This window comes from Seriola aureovittata, chromosome 18 (assembly GCF_021018895.1).
Source record: "Seriola aureovittata isolate HTS-2021-v1 ecotype China chromosome 18, ASM2101889v1, whole genome shotgun sequence".
Lineage (NCBI taxonomy): Eukaryota > Metazoa > Chordata > Actinopteri > Carangiformes > Carangidae > Seriola > Seriola aureovittata.
Genome location: NC_079381.1, coordinates 4185835 through 4197468, shown reverse-complemented (window position 1 = coordinate 4197468; position 11634 = coordinate 4185835). Strand labels below are relative to the sequence as shown.

General features: G+C 37.9%; 3 non-coding genes across 3 annotated transcripts; all 3 read left to right on the top strand.

Moving 5' to 3' along the window:
- The first annotated feature begins 8420 nt into the window (after positions 1–8420).
- trnap-agg (transfer RNA proline (anticodon AGG)) lies at positions 8421–8492 on the top strand. The gene has a single exon. It is a non-coding gene; the product is annotated as a tRNA-Pro (tRNA).
- Positions 8493–9322: 830 nt separating this feature from the next.
- Positions 9323–9394, top strand: trnap-ugg (transfer RNA proline (anticodon UGG)). The gene has a single exon. It is a non-coding gene; the product is annotated as a tRNA-Pro (tRNA).
- Positions 9395–9911: 517 nt separating this feature from the next.
- trnap-cgg (transfer RNA proline (anticodon CGG)) lies at positions 9912–9983 on the top strand. The gene has a single exon. It is a non-coding gene; the product is annotated as a tRNA-Pro (tRNA).
- The last annotated feature ends 1651 nt before the right edge of the window (positions 9984–11634 follow it).

Here is an 11634-nt window from a genome sequence, read left to right as displayed (position 1 = left end):
CTTGGGGAAAAGGTCTGTGGGTGTGTAAGGAACCCAACAATACTGGGGGTGATAATAAATCTGAGCTCTTAGAGCATGATGAGACATCGGCAGGCAAATATTCATCCAGTCACACTCATACACTCCAATATCCTTAGTTGGCATGTAGGAGATAGGAATGTTATCACATATAATAATACTCATGATATGCTCATAATACATATCGTGTATAGAAAAGAAGAAAAATCACTTGTGCCTGTATAACTTCAACAATGACAACTATGTGACAGTTGATGACTGAGCATATGAGACATATGGAGGTTTCATCTCTTGGCAACAGCTGATCTGTGTTGGTGTCAGCTGAGGCCTGTCACGACCAGACTAAAACGCAGGACGCAGATGCAGGGTTTTCAGGTTCTTCAATAAAAAGTCTTTGAGGGATACAGGTTCTGAACTTCGAGACAGAGTAAACAAAGCAGGTTATGACATTTTTCTTCTGATGCACTTCTTACAAAATGGAAGATGTGTGGCTGCAAAACTACCAAAATAATAATCGCTCCACTAAAAAGGAGGAAACCCAAAAGACTATATAAAACGTTAACAGTAACAGAAAATCACTCCCGCTACGGAGGAAAAAGAAGTAGCAAAATGAGGTAGAGACAACAGAAAACTCCTGAAAACTGGAGGCACTAATCTATGAAGATATGAAACTTACAACTCAAAATCTCATTCTAGGAGGAATAAGAACAAAATCAATGAAAGGACTATGGTCAAGACTGTGGAAAGGCTGGGGTGAACGCACGTAGACAAGGACGAAGACGAACACACTGGCAACAAGACAAAGGGAGACGCAGACTATTTGAACACATGGAGGTAACGGGGAACAGGTGGACACAATCGGGAATCAGGGAAGACAATCAGACCGGTGACACGTGAGGAAGGGCAAGTGACCTGAAACGAGAGGAGAGTTACTTAATAAAACAGGAAATGACAAGACAAAACATGGAGACGGGACAAAAACGGCTAAGTTTATTTGAATTTGTTAAAACTAATCTATGTAATAAGCAGGTTGCTCTCCTGAGATACTTTAAGTGCACCTGGATGAGCAAGGTTTTGAAAACATAACACCTCGCCAAACCTCTCAGTTTAGTAACAATAACACCTTGGCTGTGTTATTGTGATGTGATAAGGTTTAGGAAGGGAGCGGAGGAGACTGAGCAAAATATAATCATTCTTTGTATTGAAACCATGTGGCCTTAGCAACAGTCCCAAAGATGCACCCCCAAAATCAGTATATAAGGAGAGGTTTTTCAATGAAGAGTTTTTCCACATCTTGCAAATGCATTTCCGCTTCACAAGTATGACCCCCTTTCAGTTTCAGACAATTCAGTTAATGAGTGTGATTTATGTTATGTGTTTGCAAAGGAATATTTATGACCACCAACATCCTGGCTACCATGTTGTAAGGGTGTGCACAGAAATAGTTGCTCCCATTTGAAACAGTCAATGATGAGTTGAATGTGTGTGAATAACTTTATGTTCGATGAGTTGAATATTAGTATTTCCACTCATAAAAGCGTTACTATACTTGGTTCAGAAATTTAGATGTTGGCAAGAGGTTCTGTTAATCTGTCCATCCTCTGAACATGCAGTTACTGTAAAGTTAGTTAAGGTTGCACCAGAGTTTTATTACCACTAGAGGTCACTTATCATCAGGGTTTGTAACACACAAGATTAGGAGACATTTGAAGTATTTTACACATCCTCCAACTAAATGGAGATGTTTGCTGCATTTCCCAAACAACATATGACCCTCATTATGTACTCTGTTTATCTTTCAGTTTACTTTCTTTAGCAATACTTGAACAATACGTGAACAATCCAGACATTTAACTTTCTCATTAAGGCAAAAAACAACAACAAATAGATGCATGTTTAAACCCAGTGATAAACAATTACTGTAAAAGATTAAAAAATAAAAAAAAACAGCTTTTCTTCTAAATAAAAAGTTATGGTATCACCAAAAAAAGTGAAGATTGTTACCAGGTTTTGTGTGTAATGGATTTAAAATTAGTCTTTAAAACAGTCAATTGTTTTTTTTTAACAAACACTAAGATTACACTGGAGACATTGTGATTCAGAATGTTGACTCTTTCTAGAGGGTAAGACTCCTAAACATGATTCTATGTTTAAATTGTAGTGGAGAAGATTAACTTTTTTTTAAGTTTAGATTTTTGATTGAAGAGTTTACAGTTTTTCTCTGTCACTTTGGTTCGTTTCTCAGATCAGAATTGAAATTCTCAAAACTACTTGTTCAATCTTCACATCATTGTGTCACTTGTGCAAATCAAAAAAGCAGTTTCTCATTTCTTTGAACAAGTTGCAAATGCTTTGGTTCATCATGCAAATGATTATGTAGAATTCTCTGCTGTTTCCTAGATTATCAATTGCTTATGTCATATTGATCAAAATGTATTATAATGGGTCTCTGTGAATAGTCTCACCCCCCACAACATTTAGGCATTAGTTCATCGCATAAGTCTTTACATGCAAAATGGTTGAACAAGTTGTCATAATATGTCAAACATATGTCTATACATTTCCATTAGACTTTTTTTTCTAAATCTGTCCTGAATTGGTAAATTGCTCCCAGGTGAATCTTGACTTTCTCTAACGAGGGCAAATGTGTGAAGCATTAGATCAACGAATGATCAACCAGTTTTCTGAGATAGCTCAAAGGTGCATCTCATGAACCATCAACTGGCAAGTATATATATATATATATATATATATATATATATATATATATATATATATATATATATATAGCCGGAGCACAACACAATGTTACAATGTCTGACAATGGAAGAACAAGGAATTGGACGGGGTCAACAGCCAGAGAGAAGAAGAAGAGGAAGAGGAGTGAGGCTGCGTGGAGGAGGAGTTGGGAGGCAAAACAGAGGAAGAGGCAGACGAGGCCTTTCTGTATCACAATGACATGGTCTGTCAACAAATTACAGTACAAGCAGTAAAAGCGTAAATGTGAATCTTGTCCAGTCTCTTGCAATCAATACACTAAGGTGTAACTTACAATTTACAATAATTATCATCAAAACTTTAGCCATAGTTTACATCAGAACATCCCTCCAGAGACACTGTTATATTGACAACACGACTAAGCAATTTGACTGTCTTATCCGTACACAATAACACAAGGACTTGTCATCTGATGGCAGTGACATGTTCATTGACACAGATATTTACTTTTGAGAGATGAACTAAGGATTTTGAGCAAGAGACTGGCTTTTGCAGGTAATCCATGGTGTTTTGCTATTTGTATGAATTGTTTTGAGAAATTCACTAACTGTTTTGCAAATGTCGAGGATGATTCGAGAAATGTACCAAAGCGACTGAGAAAAACTGTAAATCCATATACTGAAGAGTTAAAACAGTTTCATCACCACACTGAGCCCTTGTCTCTGGTATCATGATATTAGAGAGGGTTAACATCATCCTCTTATCACCAGAAAATTGATCGTCATGCAGAACTGCATATGATCTTGTGGTAAGTTCTTATTGTTGAAATATATTAAAAAATATTAAAATTAATCAAACTCAGCAGAACATCAGGCACAAACACATTCCGACCACTAATTAGACTTAATGAAAACATTCCATTAAGCCACATTTCTGCACTGATCATATTTCATATCATTTTTTGTTTTTTTTAATTGAAAGTCCTGGCAACAATGATTGCTGGCAGATGATTCAAAAACAATTGATCCAAAAGAAAGAAAAAAAAATGGCATTCAGTTCAAAATCAGCAGTGATTTTAAAGACACAGGTGATTGTGATCAACATAATGAGACTCAAACTGCCCTCAGGCTGAATCAATCAGAGCAGAGTAGAGCTGGGCAACACTGCCTGCTCCTCCCACATGGCTGATGGGACATGCCTCTATAAAGAGAGCGCAGCTTCCAACATAAGCCAACGTTAAATCTCATATAGACAGACAAAGAATAGAATTCATCAAAAAGCAAGTCAAATGAACCAAAGTGCCTGTGCTGCTTTGAAATAGTTATTTGATATGTGCCTGACAAAGATCCTTGCAGATCAAAATGTTTCATTAATATTATTTCCGGAAGCTATTAGCACATTTTTCTTACTTTTGTCTCTAGGTGAATCTTTTTGACCAGCTCTTGTGAAAGTGCTTTTGGATGTGCACAAGTAACACCCTATTTGTTTCAGATCAAACTATCACACCTCACATAGACATCTATATTGATCTGTTGTATAAAGAGTCTTCACCATCTTAATTTGCAGAACTTCTTAAAAAAAACAAAAAAATGTGGCCAACAGCGGAACCCACAAACCACACAGCTCCTTTCACTCCATGTCTCTGTAAACTTCTTCTCCTTCTAATTATCAGCTCCACAGTATGTTTTGTCTTAGCTCTGAGTTATGCTCAGTGTGGCTCATTTTTAAAACTTAATATAAGTCTTTATCTTTCAGAAAATGTCCAAGTCACATTAGACTGAAAACAAAGATTGGCCAACACTGCAGACAAGTCTAATGTATCTGATATTTTCAATGATGTCTCATTGTGTGTGTGCCCTGAGAATCACCAACATGCACAATACCAGGATCCTGGATCTGGTTTGACTAATAATAATAATAATAATAATAATAATAATAATAATAATAATAATAATAATAATAATATTTTATTTGTAGGTGCCTTTCAAGGCACTCAAGGACACCTTACAATGTACAGTAAAAGATAATGTGTTCAGCACCAATGAGGAGAACCTCTGTTTTATCACTGTTGAGTTTGAGAAAGTTGGAGGACAACGAGGATTTAATTTCCAGCAGACAGTCAGAGAGGGAAAAGGGTGGAATTTGGCTTGGTAAACATGTAGAGCTGGGTGTCATCAGCATAACAGTGAAACTGAATACTGAATTTCCTGAAAATGTGTCCAAGAGGTAGAAGATAGTTGATGAACAGAAGGGGGCCTAAGACAGAGCCTTGGGGAACACCAGTAGTAAAAGGGCAGGACTGTGATCTGAAATTCTTTAACTGAACAAACTGAGTGCGACCAGATATTTAAACCAGCCATGACGGGTGCAAGTGATGCCAATAGATGATAACCTGTCTAGAAGAATATTAAAGGAAATTGTATCAAAGATCAAGGAGTACAAGTATGGTTAATAGTCCAGAATCAGCTGCCATCAGCAGGTCGTTGTGATTTTGACCATAGCTGTCTCTGAGCTGTTAAGTGGGCTAAATTCGGACTGAAATTGTTTGTACATATGGTTATTGGTAAGGTGAGAGTGAACCTGAGCAATGACAGTTTTCTCTTGTATTAGAGAGGAAGGGCAGGTTTGAGACAGGGCGGTAGTTGTTCAAAGTGTTGCGGTCTGCATCAGGTTTCTTCAGGGTTGGAGTTATTGCAGCTGATTTGAGTGATTATGGCACAAGAGTTAGCAGTTATCACAGAGGAGAGGGAGGGAAGACAGGCTTTTACTGGGTAAGGATTTAACTTGCAGGTAGAAGGCTTAGCGTTTTGAATAAAACCAGAGATTTCAATAACAGTTGGGAGTTTGAAATTAGCTGAAGTAGAAAGAGGGGGGTCATACAATGCTGGATAAGGTAACCTGTGAACCATATATCCAGGTGAAATCAATTGTTGGTGGATGTTTTCGATTTTGGCAAGTCCATGAAAGTGTCACATTGGGCAACACAGTATATTTAAGGTGGGAGAGTATCAGGCGGCCGGAGGATGTTCTTTACAATGGAAAAAAAGTGCTCTTGTGTTCCCTTTGCCAGAATTAATTAAGTCTGCACAATAAGCGGTGGTGGCTCAGAGGGGTAGAATCAGAGTTGAAAAAGTTCCACAGATGTGTATTGGAGCATCGATGTCACTGGATGGAATACAAGAAAGAGAGTACTCCAAGCGGACGTAATCCATAGAATGTTAATCTGCATGTAAGAGGCAGAAACAACAAGCTGAGAGAGGCAGGAAGGCCAGCAACCAGGTATGACACAGGGAGCTTCACAGTCCGCAAAACCACCAGATTATTAGTTATCATTAAAAGCAACAAACGGGAAACTCTGGCAAGTGTATGGAGAGTTAACTATTGTCCATTTGACTAAAAGAACAGCAGAGAGACAATTTCCAGAGAGGCTAAACTAAATGGAATGCAGCCATCATTAACATTATTAATCACTCATGTGCTTTTCCTGTTGTGACATGTTACAGTCTCTGCCATGACAAGGGTCTAATGAACCCTGCCCATTTCTTTTACGAAGCCTATGGAAAAACAGTGTAACTACGCAGATGAGTCTCGACTGTGACTCACTCTTTTGAATTACGTAATATTATATGACATTACATTTTTTGCAGCCATAACACATTCTGATCAGCCACTATGTCTATTAGTGACCAGCTGATCCCAGTGCTTTGTGGGGAAATTTATCTGATCAGAGCCACTACGTAACTGGTTTGTCCATCATTTTCTTCCTGCTCTGGCAGTAACGTTTTACATTCCCACTTCTGGTGTGGACAGACGTTAAAAGGCAAATTAACAGTGGAAGCACTGTCTAGTTTCTGAAACACACAGTCAGTGTTAGCATTCTTGTGCATATTTGTCCAGGATCAGTATTACCTTGATGTCCTCATGTAATTCATAATAAAAAAAAAGCATTTTCCGTAAAGATATTATTTGATCTTTTGTTTGCTTGTTTCTTTTTGTCATTTTTTTCTTACAATTAAATTATTCAACAAGTCATCCTGTCATTCTTCAGAGTAATAAAACAAATTTACAATTCTATTATACCAATTCCTTATATATATTGTGTGATTTTCTAATGCATACAATGAATTTGAATGTTATCCGTCATTCTAAAACATTTAAATCTTCTGACTGGCAGGATACTGTTCAGTCAACCTTGTCTTGCAAAAATTATATTTAGCAACAGCAAATATGTTATGAAAGACGTGATGACATCTGGATTGTGTTTGAACCTATCTTGCAAAATATTTCCATTGAATGTATCTGCAAAATATAATTATTGCAAATGTTTTCACTAGAATATCAACTCATGGTAAGCAAAGCATGGTTAGCATATATATATATATATATATATATATATATATATACACACACACACACACACACACCACACACACACACACACACACACACACACACACACACACACACACACACACACACATATATACATTAAAGCACTTGTTGAAGGTTCAGGGAAGGTGCTGGTTTTGGCAAAATCTTGATAAAGACATTAGTGATTTAAAGCACAAGATAGGATATTAATTCTTTAATGCTTTAATACTCCAAATAATGACTTTCCCAAACTTTAACCTAAGTAGTAGTAGTAGCCTGAACCTGACCAACCACACACAGGATGGATCACATGAACCCTGGTCTCCAAAGTCCTGTACTTTATTTACATACTGACTCATCCAAAACAACTTATTACATCACATTTCCTGAGCTACAAAAGATGACAATGAACATAATCCAAGCAGCAATTATGATTCCTCCAGTTTCACACAAAATACTTAATCACATCAACTTGATGACTTTTCCATTTATATCCAACAATTAACAACAGGGATCCCGATACTGTTGCAACACTGTCTGCCAGTGCCATGACTGAACTCACTGTGACTCAGTATTTTTCATTCACACAATCATTACAGTATTACTAATAGGAATACCCCCTCCCACTGCCTTTCATAGTTGTGTTGGTTCATGTAACCTACATGACGTATGCTGGTCATGGTTGTTGATGCTTTAGAAGAGAGAAAAGTATTTCTCAAAGTACATTGACATAAATGTTATATATACTTATATATATACTGTATGTATAATAAATACATTTCTCTCAAACTAAAGTAGGAGTGTAAAGTAGTGTTAAATGGAAAAAGCTAAGTAGCATACAATTTGAAAGTAAACACTGTAAATGGTGAGTGAGATCTGTCTTGTGATAAATTGCCCACAACCAGTGGCTAGTTGGTCTAGGGGTATGATTCTTGCTTTGGGTGTGACAGAGGTTCAAATCCCTGACGAGCCCACTGGTTACAATAGTGTACTGATGGACACTGCTAGGCCCACAAGGAGGATTAACTCTTCGGTCTCCTCTCTTCCTAAGACAATATGATGTGGCCCAGTCTCTTTATTAAGGATCGTGTTTGTGTTTAGTTATGTAGATATCAAAATATTTAAATAAAACAATTACAAGATGATTGGAGTGGAATTTTTTTAAATACTAACAACTCATACATACAATAGATTTAGCTACTGTAGTAAAGTCCAAGCACCAGCTATATTATTGTGTGGCAGTATCACCCTTGATGCTCTAACAGGTGTTAATGGAAATAAACACTTCTTGACTTAAACACCTGTAAAGCGGTGGCTCGTTGGTCTAGGGGTATGATTCTCGCTTAGGGTGCGAGAGGTCCCGGGTTCAAATCCCGGACGAGCCCATTAGTACATTAACACCCACTAGAAAGCCGCTATAATGCTTGTACATCATGTCTCCTATGAAGACAAGGTTTAATGTCTGACTTCTGAAGGGTGTTATAAATCTCACTGCTCATTTATTCTTTCATTAAGGTCTGATTGTGTATCTCGTTAGTCCTCACATAGTTATTTAAATATTTAAATGAAGCAATCTCAGATGTTCAAAAATCTGTCTTTAGTGAAAATGCTAACAACTCAGACATCTGAAGATGAACCATAACTAGACGATGGCTGCAGTCGAAAAGTCTTTTTTGCTAGGAAAGTTCCTAACTGAGTGAAATAATCCGGAATTATCTGAGCAGCAGCCATGAAAAGAGTTGGTCCAATTCTCTAAATGATAAGGAAAGGAGCTTCACCGTTTCCTATCTTATCTCCTTTAGCATAGGAAACACTGTTCCTGTCCCACAATTCCTTGCTGCAGAAACATTTAAAGCGATGCACCAATGTAGTTTCACCTCGGCTGACCTACATAAATTTAGAAACAACAGATCACCTATTTTATGTTTGTGACATGATCCAAATCTTATGGAAATCCTTGTCTGATCCACTGACGCCCAGAACCATGAATATAGATTTCTTCTTTTTAAATCCAGCTAGGAGTTCTCATGAAGAACAAGCATGCTGCGGGCCATTTAAAATTGGTCAGTGAGACTTTGGACATGCCTGTTCTATAAAATGGATCCTCTCAAGTAAAGTACAAGTACCAAGTTTATTACTAGATTGCAGTGTCACCCTTGATGCTGTAACAAGTATTAATGGAAATGAAAATTGAGATAAAAGTTCATGTTTCACTGGCTCGTTGGTCTAGGGGTATGATTCTCGCTTTGGGTGCGAGAGGTCCCGGGTTCAAATCCCGGACGAGCCCAATCGTATAGAAAGAAGGTCATTAGCACCATGTCAGAGGAAACATCTGGAAATATTTCAAAGCAAAACCACTACTTGATACTTTTATTTGGATGTTACAAACTAGCATATACAGAAGGGTGACAAACTAAAAAGGAAATCGATGTAAACTCTCTTAGTAAGGTATTGGGCCCCCATGTGCCACCCGAAAAGCTTCAATCTGCCTCGCTGATGATTCTACAAATCTACAGCACCAGATGTCTCGTTCATTTTTAGTTTTTTTTTTTTTAATACTGGAGAGTTTTATCTCTTTGGGCCTCAAACTGTTATTTAAATACAACAATCTGAGAAGTTTAGAGGGGAAATGTCTCTTTAGTGAAACTTCTAACAACTTCATAGACATCTGAAACATGACAAGGAGCCACAACAAGACTCTGCTATTTTGGGTTTGTTCTATGAAATGGACTATGTTGCAGTGGCACCCTTGATATAAAAAGGGTTTGTGAGATCTTGTTTGTTATAATTTTTTTTCTACCAGTGGCTCGTTGGTCTAGGGGTATGATTCTCGCTTCGGGTGCGAGAGGTCCCGGGTTCAAATCCCGGACGAGCCCGTTGATGCACATAATAGTCTGAAGGGCCACAAAAGCACATGCGATGTCTAGGAATGTACACTACAAGCTCTTTGGTCATAGATTCTCCATAGACAATGGGGTTTTATGTCTGTTGCTCTGACATGTACAGGGCTTTATGAGTCTCTTCTCACCGTCCATTAAGGTCTAATTGTTTATCTCTTTTGCCCTTTCATAGTTATTTAAAGACCCCCCCCCCGATGAAAAGGAAATGTGACAGAAACTCACTGTGAATTCCCTGGACAATGACCAGCTCTATTCACACATGGCCTTAACTGGACATTACACGGACTTTGAACCAGGAAGCTGGCAGGTAAAATGCCTGTTTAATGTCTGGTCCAACTGATTTGGACAGCTTATTACTATGAGATGTTGGGGGGGATTAGTAATTTTGGGGAGGGCCTAAGGCTCAACCCCTCCTCCCAGCCAACATGATATTATTTCTCTATAGATTTTCTTGCTATCACCAGAGAATGAGTCATAACAACATAAGATATAGTTTTAGTTTTGTCATTTTAACAGCACTAGTTTCTGGTCATGAACTTTATCACAGTGAGAAATATAACGCAAAACAACAAAAGCATGAAGCAGCTCTGTGACGTGAAAATGAACCGCAGTGGTGACACATCCTTCTGGAAATGTTGTAAGGCTGTTCTTGAGCAAGACATGTGGGAGATTCTCCGAGGCCATTTTATTTTTATTTACATACACTTATGAACTGACTAAGAAGTTCTAAAATAAAAGGCTTAAAATAAAGGTTCATGAGAACAGGAAGATCTTAAATTATCACAGGGGAAAATAAGAGTGACAAAGGCAAAGTGGGGTCTTTTACTGTTAACTCCTACAACCTTGATTCACTTCCTAAACCACAAAGTATCCTGTTATAATGTACATGACCATACATGAGGCGAGACTGTGGTTGGATGATGGTAATAATTGACCAGAGTTGAAATTTCCCCATGAATGGCTCTGGATAAGGTATAATGGATGTGGCTTAAACTGTTTTCCAAGTTAATTCTTACTCACACAAATTTCCTTAGTTTCACATTTTTTGCAGTAGGTTTATGTTTCGTACTGCAGACGTGTGGTGTGTGTGCTGTGACAATGATGGATATACTTTGTTGCATGTGTGCATTTTACCAGCAATTATGACAGTTATAGCCATCGAATGGATGTAAATCCCCCTGTAGGAAACGAGCCCTAAACCTGAACAAGCCATGACCATTATTATAGTAACCATGGGGACAAAGGTAGGTATGCTGCTCTCGGTACAGTCCGCATTATTGTAACCATGACAACCAAGGTTTGGTGCGCCTGTCACTGTAGGTGTGTTATTTCGGGAGACACTCCGGTCGTCTCAGAGGGTTGAAAAAAATGACCTATGTGGTTGTTCAGGTTGGAAGACATGTTGGACGTAAATGTACTGGTGTCCTGTACTGTGCTACTGCTGTAATTATACAAGAGGCTTCTTCATGATATTATGTGTTAATCACCACATCACAATGTTATACTATGTTCAGATAATTATGTTATAGGTATAGGTATATCACCTGTTGACTGCACAATGCACATGACTCACGTACACTGTTTCTATTTCTCAATGCATTTTGGTAACTTTAAAAATTTGATACCA